Here is a 13830-nt window from a genome sequence, read left to right as displayed (position 1 = left end):
GTTAGGTGCTTGTAATAATTATAACAACAACAACACCCACAGATTGTCATTAGGGATTTCTAATAATAAAACTCAGAATTCAGAAAAAGCTATTGTGGCTATGAGTGATGCTAATTCCGAGTCATGTAACAAAATTACTCCTGATACTTTCGGTAAGAGAACTTCCATTTACAGAGGTGTCACAAGGTATTGTTTATTATCAATAATGGGTTTGTAATTTCGTTCTGAATATCTCTACAAAAAAAAATGTAATATTCTTCATTTTATTACGGACATGGAGTTGAGCCTTATGTTACGAACGACATGGAGAAACTTCCAGATGATATTGTCTTGGAATGAGAATGAGAGCATTCTGTTAAAAGATTGATTGACTAGTTTTTTACAGGACTTGAAGAGAATGCCTATGATAAAGTTCAAATGATTCGGAGGATATTGATAACTCCAAAGAATGAGGTTGTCGAAAAGCTAAATCAGAAAATTATTGAAATCTTATCGGGAGCCGAGGTAGTGTATCACTCCTTTGACACAGTTGAAAATGATCATAAGAATTTGTGTACGAAAACTTTTTTCAATAATGTTTCTCCAGGTGGATTACCTCATCACAAGCTTATACTAGATATATGATCCGATTATTCACTTGAGGAACCTTGATCTAAAGTGGCCTTTGCAATGGCACAAGGTTACTGTATCGAAGACTATCCACAAACTTCATTATGCATAAATTGTGACCGGTAGCTACTCGGGATGAGAGTGTTGATTCCAAGGATACCCCTAAAACCCTCAATGGAGTTGAAACTGCGTTTTATGTTTACACGAAAGTAGTTTCCTGTTCGTGCAAGTTTTGCTCTTACGATAAACAAGTCTCAGGGGAAGACCATACCACATATTGGTGTCTGCCTACAAGAACATGTGTTTAGTCATGTACGATTATATGTTGCTTTGTCCAGGGAGTCTCAAGAACCACAACAAAAGTATTATTCAAGAATTAGTCTTTCTCAGATATTGCTGAAACTAGGGCTGTCAACGGGTCCGGGTCCTCCAGGATATCACTAGATCCGGACCCTATTTATAAAGGTCGGTTCCGGTTCCTAACGGTTCCGGGTCCGGTTCCTAAATTTGTGGACCCAGAACCGGACCCGTTTAAAGTCCTGGGTGCCCGCCGGTTCCAGGTACCCGTTGGGTATTAAAAAAACTATAAAGAAGATCTTAAAAACTTAATTTCTTTCTTTTTTTTAACTCAAATCTATATTATTTTTATAAAAATATAATTATTTTTTTTATTAATGTGCTAAATAAAGATTAAATGTAAGGAAAAATGAAAAAAAAAATCAAAGCCGAAACTAGCAAAATACCTATAATTTTGCTAAAAAGATGAATAAAATGATAAATAACCGGGTACCCATTACCCGCGGGTATTACCCGTTTGGACCCGTTAACATTCGGGTCCAATCGGGTAATTACCCGTCGAGTCCTAAGTTGCTAATGGGTCCAACTCTAGGACCCTGAACCGGACCCGAATCTAACGGGTCCGGTTCCGGGTAATGGGTACCCATTGACAGCCCTATCTGAAACATGTACTAGAAATGTTGTTTTTCAAGATGCCCTGAAATCCTGTGATAGTGTTGAGTGATGTACTTTTGATTTCTTTAATTCTAAACTTAAAAAAAAAAACTACTGTTAATATATGTTGCGAAACATTTGATGGCAGTGTCATATTTTTTCGAACATGGAATATGTGTATGAAAGAGCCTATTGTTTGCCGACATGCAACTCTTGTATTACGTAATATTAACATAGTTAACAAAAGTCTACAATCCAAAACCATGCAAACTAATGTTGTTAAACCTAAGGGATCATATGTATTTTAGGAAGTATAAAAAAACTGAGTTTCAGAATGGTATGACGGTAGCTACAGAAATTGTTGCTGGAATGGACATTGATCTTGAGTTTTATGTCCCGCGATGACAAGTTTGTCGAAGGAGACACTTTGATAGGAGTGGAACGAAGATGAACTAGTACAATTGTGTAAAGGAAAATTAGAACTGTATACTTATTTATGTTGTTGATCAATACAAAACATACGATGCTATTTTTGAATTTTCATTTAGCTCGAAAAATTTGAATTCAATGGATGATGACCTTTTGAAAGCATGTTGTACTCATCTTGCCGAATTGGAAATTTTTATTTTGCCAATAGACACAAAGGATGCTATCAATATTTTGAATTTTCTTGAAGAGACATGATTGTTCTCCATTCACTTCTGTTGCTTATTGAATATTGTTAATTATTCCTGTTACAGTGCATCTGCGGAAGAAAGTTTTCCGAAATTTAAATTGATGAAGTCATATTTGAGATCAACCATGTGACACAAAGGTTATACGGATTAGTTATGAGATCTGTTAAGAGTGAGTTTTAGATATAGTTGATCTTCGAAAGCTGATTGATGCTGGTCCTTTCATTGGACCGACACAATCACTTTTGCAATTTTCATTTTCTTTTTTTTTTTGGTAATCACACTTATGCAAGTTCATTTTTATTTGAGATGTATGAGTTTTATAAAGACACAAATTATATGGTTGGTGTATATTCCTTTTATTTCATTATTAGATTTTATTAAAAACAAAAAACTTAGGATTTATAGGTACGAGAATTTTTTGTTACATTAATAAACGCTCCAGATTTTCCTTTCTCATGCTCATCTCAATATCAAAGATGATCCTACTTATATGTCATCAAAGTCGCTGAAATAAATCATGCAAACATGGCCAAATAAACAACAGAGTTTTATGATCAAGATATGATGTACCGATGTCGATTGATCAGTCCAACTTTTAGTTGACTAAAGAAACTATACCTTCTTCATTTTTTTTTTCGGATAAGTCATTGCTTCCCGCCTTAGTCCATAGAAAAAGTTATACCTCGACTTATTTTTACCCAACAAAACCAAAAACACTAAAGGTGAGACGATGGGAGATGAGACAAATATTGGACAATGAATCCAGATCTTAGATCTAAAAATAAACAAACCAAAAACACTTTAGGTGAGAATATAGGAGATGAGACAAATATGGGACAATGATTCCATACCTTAAATATAATAATGAACTAATGGTGGGTCTGGATGGAATTTTAAAGGTGGAATTTATGGGTCCAGGGGATTTGTTGGAATTATGTTTCTCCTAGCACGTTTGGTTACCCAAATTCCCTGGAATCATGTTTCCTGCGAAATCATTTTCCAGCAAATCCTCCATATCATATGGAGTCCGGTACCTCCCCCCTAAGATTTGTTGGGAAACTAATCAAGGGATTTGTGGATCCACTTTTTTAATACTAAAATTCTAAAATACATTTTGTTATAAACGTATATTTTAGTTAATAATATCTAGGAAAATCTCATTTATTACCGGGATTCCCTTGTGTCTATCCCTATAAATAGAGGCTGTAATGTTTATTTATTTGACACAATCAATAATAATTCTTCCTTTTTTTCTTTACTTTTCTATCTTTCGCACTACGTTATCAACACGATGCTCTACCAACTAATCTGTAAATTTTTATTTTTTTAATCGTAGTTTTTATTTTTAATATTTCTTTTCTATTGATATTTATTTTAAGCAAAAGAATCTTTCTTATGTCTATCGGTTTTGATTGTTCGGTAATTAAATCGGTAATCGTACAAAAATTACATTTGCTTATACATATTATCTAATCAAATAGATAATATTTGTATAACATCTTTCGTTTCTGTTTCTTTAAATTTATTTTTCACAGACACCGTAGAAATAATATGGGTGACATGAACGTGATATTTACTCATTGTTTGTCATGCGTTCTAAATTTTATTGGTTATACGAAAATTATAGATACACCGTGATTTTTTCACGGTGATATCACCGCGTGACATAAAAAGAATGGGGGACCCACAGAAAATTGAAAGCCCACCCCTATTTTCTCCTGATGGGTTCCAAGGATTTCTCTCTTGCGGTGATTTCACGGTGATGAAATCACGGTGTGTCTAGCACGGCTGTTGGTTATATGTCTGTGCAGTCAACGTGCAAAGTACAACAAGATATTTTATTTTATTTTCAATCAGTTTTCTTTTGTGTTTCTGATTGTTCCAGACATAGACATAAAAGTCTGTTGGGATTCGTGAAGATATATTACAAATCATGTAATTATTATACTTTTCACCCCCATATAAGTCCAATACTCAAAGTTACTTTACAACTTATTTTTGGGATCCGTAAAATACACATACATGAATATGCCAATACTTTCACAGACGTTGATAGTGGTTGGTAGTTGTTGATGGTGATTTTTAGTTTAGGGTTAAAATCGTAAAACCTTGCATCTGATATGATATCACTCTGTAAGGAAATGGTGCCGTGAGTGCTAACCTCTCCACCGACATATTTATTGAGTTGTTCAATATATATACATGAAATTTATCCAGACTGGCGAATGTAGCAACCATCCCAGATGTCCTGTAAATTTTGGCGCCTTGCCTATATTTACGTTCCTTTGAATGCCTTCTATCCTATGTTATCCGGCTGAACCCTTAATGTTGATATGGCATGACGATTTGTGTTCACTCACAACAGAATAGTACGAATCTCCAAATATCAAGGATAAGATCTTTGCATAAGTTATTCAATTAGAAAAGCATGCTGCTCTCTGGCAATGAACTTAAAAGAACTCTATGTCAACACATAAAATTCAATCAATTGTCCTGACTAACTTGCAGAAGTTAGGGTTTCGTGCCTCGCGGAGTACACCAGACCTTTCTTGTCAAAATTAATCCTAGGAAAACTAGGTAATTAATCCGCCATGGATTAGCAGGTGCAAAACCTCGCCCAGAATCATAAAAACAGGGAGCCGCAACAGCAAAGGGAGGCGTGGCCATGCTTTAGGACAGTTGGCGCCACTTTCCATTGGCCACGCCCCATCCTAATCCGGCCCTATTTCCCTCGACCAATCAGGTCGCTTTAAACTCGCCGCACGCACATAAGTTGTGGTTGGGCCCATGCTTGCCGACCCCACTTCCCATCGACCAATCGGGTCGCTATAAAGCCGCCACACTCTCGCCAGAAGTGTAGCCAAGCCCATGCTTGGCCGGCCCCCTTTTCGTGGCCAATCAAGTTGATCTAAACTTGCCACCATACATTAAAGGACAAACGCACCCTGTCGCGCCACCATACTAACTGGCAAGCCAAACGCGCCCTGCCACGACAACATATTGATCGGCATGCCAACATGCCACTCTACCGCGGTAACATGCCACTCTACTGCGGTAACATGCCAACATGACACTCTGCCGCTGTAACATGCCACTTAGTGGCAACCTTCCATAAATAACCACCACACGGCAATCCCTACTCCTATGGCCATTTCCACGTCTACTGGCACGCCGCCATGCCACGGCTACTGGAACGCCGATATGCCACGGCAACGACATTGGCACGCCGCCATGCAACGTCTACGACATTGGCATGCTGCTATGCCACGGCTACGCCACTGGCATGCCACTATCATGCCTCTATGCCAATGGCACCACTCCGCTATACAACAAGATACGACCATAATCAATGTCCATCCTTCCTCATGAGATGCAATCTCGGCCATCCAAACTCGCCACAAAACTGACAGACTTGTGGTGAGTTTCAGGAGACCATCTGCCTAAATCTAGTGGCCATGGCTACGCCAGGCGCCACTTGTGCCACTGGCATGCACGAGACATGCCAACCATGCTACATTTTCATTGGCGTATGCCAAAACGCCACTACGCCATTATCAGGTGCCAATACAAGGTATTCACAATCATCGGCTACCCTCCTTCATGAGATGCGATCTCAGCCACTGAAGTTCGCTACCGAACTGACAAACATGTGGCAAGTTTTAGGTGACCAGCCAAAACGAGCCTAATAGCATTACATGTTGTTTTCCTGCGGTAAGTCCCTTGACTTTTACAAGCATCACGTAGCAAAGTGCTACATGTTTTCCACGAAAACACTCGAGACATCAAACATGTCACAAACTGGGAAATGCTCATCAGGGTATTGATCTGGCGGTTTACAGCGTGCGGCGTGCAATGCGCCCGTTACAAAAAAGTGTCATGAAGTGGGACAATTAGTGGTGGCGAAAAGTAACGGTATAAACGAATTCATTTCCTTCATCATGGAAGCATAATGTCTGACGAATACACGAATTCACTTCCTTCATCATGGAAGCATAACGCCTGACGGTTACACGTTACTATTTTCTTCCACCATTCAATCGCTTCCACTTCATACGAGACCAGGGTACGTTTCAATATGACTTGTATAAATAGGTTTTACCTATTTCCATCAAAGAACAAGTTTTTGGTCGGCAACAACACAATATCTAGAAATCACCTGGTAGCTTTCCGTTCTGCTAACCAGTTCTACTTCGATACAAGTCATAAAACAAACCAGAATCAACTATTCTGGTCTCAACACTCTCTTCGCTTCCCTCCCTAAGACCAACCTTTCTCCTTCACTTTATGACCGAAGCAAGCCTAGAACGGCTATTTCTTGGTCTAGGTCAGGATTGTACAGATTGATCTCTCGAATCAAAAGTACTCCCGTGTAATACATTGTTTAGGGTCTGGAATCGTTTCTCCACACACGCGAATTTACCAAAATCAGCAGAAACAGTTTTCACCCACAAACAATTGGCGACCACAGTGGGAGATTAATCTCTCGGTTGCAATACCAATTTTCAATTCCCACTTTATTTTTCAACCTCGATCTCAAGATGGTAGAACTCAGGTCCGGATCAGCAACAAACCCTGAGAACACTAGCATTGATATCATCTCTGATACTAACGCTCCTTCCAGTGGCATTAATACGCCACCAGCCAACACCAGCGGCGTGAAAAATGTTCCTTCAGGTGTTACACCTCCGATCACCAGAGCCAGAGCCGCTGACGCCACTCCTAATGTTTCTTCAAGTGTAACGCCTCCAACCGTCACCAGAGCCGTTACTACTTCACCATCAGGACGGGATACTGGAGGAGCCAGAAGAAGACGATCTCCTCTTACCACTGTTGATTTGATGGAAAGACAAAAGTTTCTCGTAAGGCTCAGACAGACATGGCTACAACTCAGAAAGAGATACCTATTTTCTTAAAGACACTAATGGAGAGGCTACCACAAGAGTCACGTCAACCCCATATGGAGCTCACAAGGAACATTTTTAACATCCGACGTAGGCACTTCAGCATGACGCGCGTTTATAGATGAAGAGGCTCGCGTTGCTCTTGAACGCCCAGTAGAAAGGAATTAGCAATCCAATTTTGTCACACGTGAAGATCAGGAACGACTTCTCCAAAATCGAGGCAAAGAAAATCAGCAACCCTCCTGAGTTCAGATAGACCCTCTTCCCGTCAGGAGCATGATTTCTGGGGACTTCGCCTACAAAATCATGCAGTCTATGATGAAACATTTATGTGAGATTACGTATTTCACCAAGGTGCGGCATCAAGACATATTTACAGCCCTCAACCGCACTGCATCAGGAAAGCAGTTGTTTCCATCCAGGGAAGCCGTTCCCAAACCCCAGCCTCTCCTGGAAAGCATGTTTGATATATGGAACTAGGGACTCCTAACCACTGTTCACATGAAGGATGTCGAGTTTGACAACACGCTGATTGACGCGGCCTCCGCCTTCAACATTGTAATCGTCAAGGCTCTGAGAGTTGCAAGGGAAAATCAAACAGAAGAAGCGTATTCTTTCCCATGAGGAGAAAAACATGACTTATCGACCAGCACTATTTGTTCCGTCTTCCCATATGCCATATCGTATCAAGTCGTTTTGCGAAGTCAAGGGTTAATAGCGCCCTCACCGGAGTTTTCTCGAGGAGCCGCATCAAAGTTCTCTCTAGAAGTCGCTCCGCTTCAACATTCCCCAGCAGCGGCTCCGCTTCAACGTTCGCTCCAGCAGCCGCTCCGCTTCAGCATTCTTTCCATAAGCTGCTCCAGGATCCGAAGCTGAAGCTTCAGCGTTTTGCTCCATAAGTTTCAACGTCCTCTCCAAGAACCGAAGCCGCTTCAAAGCCTCATTCCTTCCAAGGATCGTGCCATAGCCGCCACACTCCTTCCTTCCAAGGTTCGTGCCCATATCCACCAGACTCCTCCCTGTCAAGGATCGTTTTCACAGCCAGCCAAGGATCGCAGTTGTGGCCACTTTTTGATCCATCTCGCCAACCTCGTGGTCGTGGACAGTTTACTCGCTTACGCATCCAGCCGATCCCTTTGCTTCCATGGACGCCCATGCATTTCCAGCCAACCTATTTTGGTTCCCATGACGATGTAGTCTTTTCTGATCACATCTGCTGCAAAAAAACTGTTGTTGCTCGTTTGTCGATACCAGCCAAAGCTTTACCATAGCAACAACCACTACAAAGTTTCACGTGGAAGAATTAATAGAGTCACCAGTAAGAATGCAAGATGATGTCTTTATCGTGGTCAACTCATCGACCATACAAGATAGAAACATGTAAACCACACTTTGGGACTGAGGCTCTACACGGGATCCCTCCACTGTCAAAGATCAGAAGACATGATCAACAAAAAAGTCATAGCCACGACAAGGTCATCCGCCCTTCAAAGGTGTAGCGCAAGAATATCATCACCTCTATGTCTAGAAGGCGCCTGCAACACTTTACGAGGCCGCGGCAGATCCCAAGCCTACTCAGAGAAAACAACTTCAGTGACCAGAGAGAAGTGCGACTGGGGACTGCTCATCACGGTCCATCCCCGACAACAATCAAGCATTCATGAGATAACTCCAGAGACGCGGTTGAAACATTTTTCTTGAAGAGACAGAGGGAGCCACGATTAACGACATAACTCTCTCACTTCTACCTCTTCGTTATCCAGAATGTTTCGTCCATGTGATATTCCAAGCATCCCAGCATCACATCCAGGAGAGTATGATAAGATTGTATCAAATACCATAGGCGTGGATTCAAGGCGATGCAATTAAAGTAGGATACACTTGTGGACTAAAGTATCCTTCATGTTTAGAAGCTTAAACGCAGTCACCACCTTACCAGTGAATGCAACAGAAGCACATCTTCCACGAGTAAATAGGCTCGGGATAATTACACATGGGGACTACCAGAATGGGATGCCTTCACTTCCCTCAACCGGGTTATTCCCGATTTCAACATCATCACTGTCGAAGTTTTACGAGCCACAAGAATTTCTCAACATGAAGTCGTACACGTGCATCAAAGACTCCAAAAACACGCCACAGAGATACATTCACATATTCGTCCACGCCATCGTATCTAACAGAAGTATAACTGGGGACTGCTCACCGCATCCCATTCCATACAATAGTCCAAGATTTAGAAGATGGTTCAAAGGATGTCGTTTGGAACGAAGTCCTTGAAGACTTTATAGCAGCACATCGTCAACGGAACATATTTCAACTCATCTATTTCACCCAATGACTCCGGAATATTTCAACCATACAAGCATCCACAACATATCATCATCGCAATCAGAAAGTCTAGGTACCAAATAACCTAAAGTCAAGGATGAACCAATATCGCAACCACAATCTCCAAGATTAACCCTGACATTATTTCATCCATCCATCCCAAGAGTGCAATGGAGTTTGGTAAATTTTGAAATCCACTGGAGAGGTCAGATACTCATTCTTCTAGAGTCAGAACCTTATTACACATTCTGGAGAAGATCGATGGTACTGTTGGGTGGATACATGCGAGAGCACCTACTTTGAGTTCTCCTGGCTCGCCTTGCTGCTGATGATAACTATTGGAGATTTATTTGTTTCCATTAATGCTCGCTCTACCACCGCTAACAAATGACGAAGAGGAGACAGATACTGCAGATGAAAGCGCGGAACCGGACGAACAACAAAAAACAGAAGAGGGTCGATACCCCTTTTCATACGAACGCAATTTCTAGAGTTTGGACAGAATAAATATTCCTTATTGCTCCATGAACGAGAACATATGAATGGGCGCACCACATTCATGCTCCATAGCCGAACAAGTAGTGTGCCAATACCTCCTCTCCATGACCGAACCAGTAGCGCACCACAACGAGGAACACCAGTCCCTCAACCTGCAACGCTCCATGTCTCCAGCACTCCATCGTCAATCCAACTCTCCATGGATCCGACACTCTATGGTTAAGTTAGCACCAACGCTCCAGCATTTCGTGATCCAGCCAGAAAGCCTTCCAAGTTTCATTTCCACCGTTCCACGGACTAAAGCCATCAGCGCCACCATCATCATTTGAATCCAAAGTTCCAGCATTATCATCACCGCTTGGTAGCCAAAGTTCCAGTGCCATCATCACCGTTTGGTAGCCAAAGTTCCAGCGCTATCATCACCGTTTGGTAGCTAAAGTTCCAGCACCATATTTTCACCATTTCATGGACTGAAGCCAGTTTCCACTATTCCATGGACTGAAGCCAGTTTCCACCATTTCATGGACTGAATCCAGTTTCCACCATTCCATGCACTAAAGCCAGTTTCCACCATTCCATGACCTAGCTAGCGCCATCTTGGCCGTTCAAAGCAGTGTCATCCACCGTTCCACGATTCAGGAGCCAGTCGTGCCATCTCTGCTTCTTTATGATCTAGCTAGCCAAGTGCCATCCACCGCTTCAAGGACCTAGCCAACAACACCGCTCCATAGACCTAGCCAACAGTGCTGCTCCGCGGATCTAGCCAGCAGCACCACTCCATGGATGTAGCCAAGCAGGCAGCACTGTCCATCATTCATCCATCATTCAAAGCCAACAGCGCCATCTACCTTTCCTAGCCAACCAGCGCTCGTTCCGCGGACCAAGTTGCAATGTCACCTCTGCCGATCAATAGCCAAAGCTGCAGCGCTGATGCCAATACCCCATGGCCAAGCCGAATTACGCAGAGCCGGTAAAACAGGGATTACAGATTCCTCATGCCTTCCGCTAAAGGTTAGTTGAATTTCCTCGGCAATCTCTTCACGTCTTTCCTTTTATATTTTACTCTTGTCTGTCACCATCTTATGCTTACCCCGCAACAATTGCACTGTTACGTGCTAAGTAGGAGACTTAATATTGATGGTTGTTTTTAGATTAGGGTTAAAATCGTAAAATCATAAATCTGATGTGACGTCATTCTGCAAGGAAATGATGCCGTGAGTGCTGACCTCTCCACCGACATATTTATTGAGACGTTCAATATATCTACATGAAATTTATCTAGACTGGCGAAATATAGCAACCATCCCAGATGTCCTGTAAATTTCGGCGCTTTGCCTATATTTAAGTTACTTTGAATGCCTTCTATGCTATGTTCTCCGGTGAAACCCTTAATGTTGATATGACATGACGATTTGTGTTCACTCGCAGCAGAGTAGAACGAATCTCCAAATATCAAGGATAAGATCTTTGCATAAGGTATTCAATCACAAAAGCATGCTGCTATCTGGAAATGAACTTAAAAGAACTCTGTGTCAACACATAGAATTCAATTAATTGTCCTGACTAACTTGTAGAAGTTACGGTTTCGCGCCTCGGACAGTATACCAGACCTTTCTTTTCAAAATTAAGCCTAGGAAAACTAGGTAACTAATCCGCCATGGATTAGCAGGTGCAAAACCTCGCCCAGAATTAGAAAAACAGGGAGCTGCAGCAGCAAAGGGAGGCGTGGCCATGCTTTAGGCAAGCTGGCGCCACTTACCATTGGCCACGCCCCATCCTAATTCGACCCTATTTCCCTCGACCAATCAAGTCGCTTTAAACTCGCCACGCGCACATAAGTTGTGGCTGAGCCCATGCTTGCCGGCCCTACTTCCCATCGACCAATCGGGTCGCTCTAAAGACGCTACACTCTCGCCAGAAGTGTAGACACGCCCATGCTTGGACGACCCCCTTTTCGTGTCCAATCAAGTTGATATAAACTTGCCACCATACATTAAACTCCAAACGCACCCTGCCGCGCCACCATACTAACCGGAAAGCCAAACGCGCCCTGCTACGATAACATATTGATCGGCATGCCAACATGCCACTCTACCGCAGTAACATGCCACTCTACCGCGGTAATATGCCACTCTGTCGCGGTAACATGCCACTTCGTGGGAACTTGCCATAAATAGACATCACACGACAATCCCTACTCCTGTGGTCGTTTCCACTCTACGACCTTGCCATAGTTCCTTTGGCATAGCCATGACGCCATTCGCACAAAAGTATCGCCATGCCGCGACCGCTGGTGTGCTCGGGAAAGCGTGAAAAATTAAGCGAAATGAAACGCGGTCCTACAGTAATACCGCAAGTGCACGGTCGTCAGTTGTAGCTCGTGCAAGTACGGGTCGATCCACAGAGACTGGGAGTGTTCGGAGTTTCTAGCTATTTGGGCTCTAAATTGCTATTGGGCTTCTAATTGTGCTTTGGGCTTAGTGGGTTTGTTTGTAACAATGAAATGGTTTTGGGCTCAGTGGGCTTTTGGATTGACTGTGAACTTATGGGCTTTTGGTCTTTAGAGTTGCACTGGGCTTTGGGCTAACAGTGAACTGAACTTGGGCTCAACAGTTCAACTGTGAATTGGGCTCAGTGTCTTTTGATGTGAACTGGGCTTTGGATTCAGTCAAGAATCTGGGCCTTTGGAAATGTAATGAATTTGGGTTCAAGTGAACTGAACTGAGCCTTATTGAACTGGGTTTAGAGCAGTAGCAACAAACAAGGCTGGGACTGGCAGGAGCACAGCAAGGCTGGAGAAGTGAAGGCAACAGGAGAAGAAGTAGCAGCAGCAGTAGCAAGAGGAAGGAAAGCAGCAGCAGCAGCAGCAGGGTTGCAGGGCAGTGGCCAAGGCAGCTGAGTAGCAAGGCAAGGAGAAAAGAAGAGATGGCAGTGAAGTAATGGTGGCACTAAGCCAAGAACAGTGAAAATTGAGGCACAAAGGCAGTTAACAGGAAACAATGGAAGGTGACAGACAACACAAAAGCAAGGGAAACTACAAGCAATGAAACTATTATGAGAAGGTGACAGAACAATGAAACTAAACGAGAACAATGGAACCAAGGCCTAAGCCAAGGGCAGGGAGGAGAAGAAGTAACAAAGCAAAGCCAAGGCATTCATCTAGAGTGGGAAGAGCACCAGCTTGCTCACAGTCACTAGTGAGCACTAGTTTCTCCCCACTGCTCAATCAACTCAATGCTCTAAGGCTCTAACCTAGCATTGACACACAACAGTAAACAAAGCCTAACATTTGAGAAGCTAACAGTTGACAAAACAAGAGAGCCTAGGCATACAACTAGAGTGGGAAGAGAACCAGCTTGCTCACAGTCACTAGTGAGCACTAGTTTCTCCCCACTGCTCAATCAATCCAATGCTTCAAAGGCTTTAGCCTAACATTCACACAAAACAGTACAGAACATTACATCAAATGGAGAAACTGAACAATACACAGAACATGGAAAAACATGGATAGCAAAACATGAATTGAAACAAGATAAACTAAAACTGAATTTGGAATTAAAATTGAAAATTAAAATTAAATCTACAAATACAAAACAGGGAAGAAAAATCTACCCAAGAGGAACTGGCTAGTCCAGCCCTCATGGGGATACACTGGCTAGTCCAGAGATAAGCCTTTACATCACACCACAGTCCATATTTATACCCAATTACTCTTTAAAAGCAAAACCCCCAAAACAGTAAATTAGGGTTTCTGAAAATTGAAATTAAATCATACCAACTCTCTGAAATTTGATTTTGATTTTGACCCATCCCTCTTGTGCGTCTCCTACATCTCCTGTTGCTTTCAATTTGCGTCTTTAGCT

Source organism: Papaver somniferum, chromosome 6, assembly GCF_003573695.1.
Source record: "Papaver somniferum cultivar HN1 chromosome 6, ASM357369v1, whole genome shotgun sequence".
Taxonomy (NCBI): domain Eukaryota; kingdom Viridiplantae; phylum Streptophyta; class Magnoliopsida; order Ranunculales; family Papaveraceae; genus Papaver; species Papaver somniferum.
The sequence above is the reverse complement of the archived record's forward strand: the minus strand, read 5'-3'. Positions refer to the sequence as shown.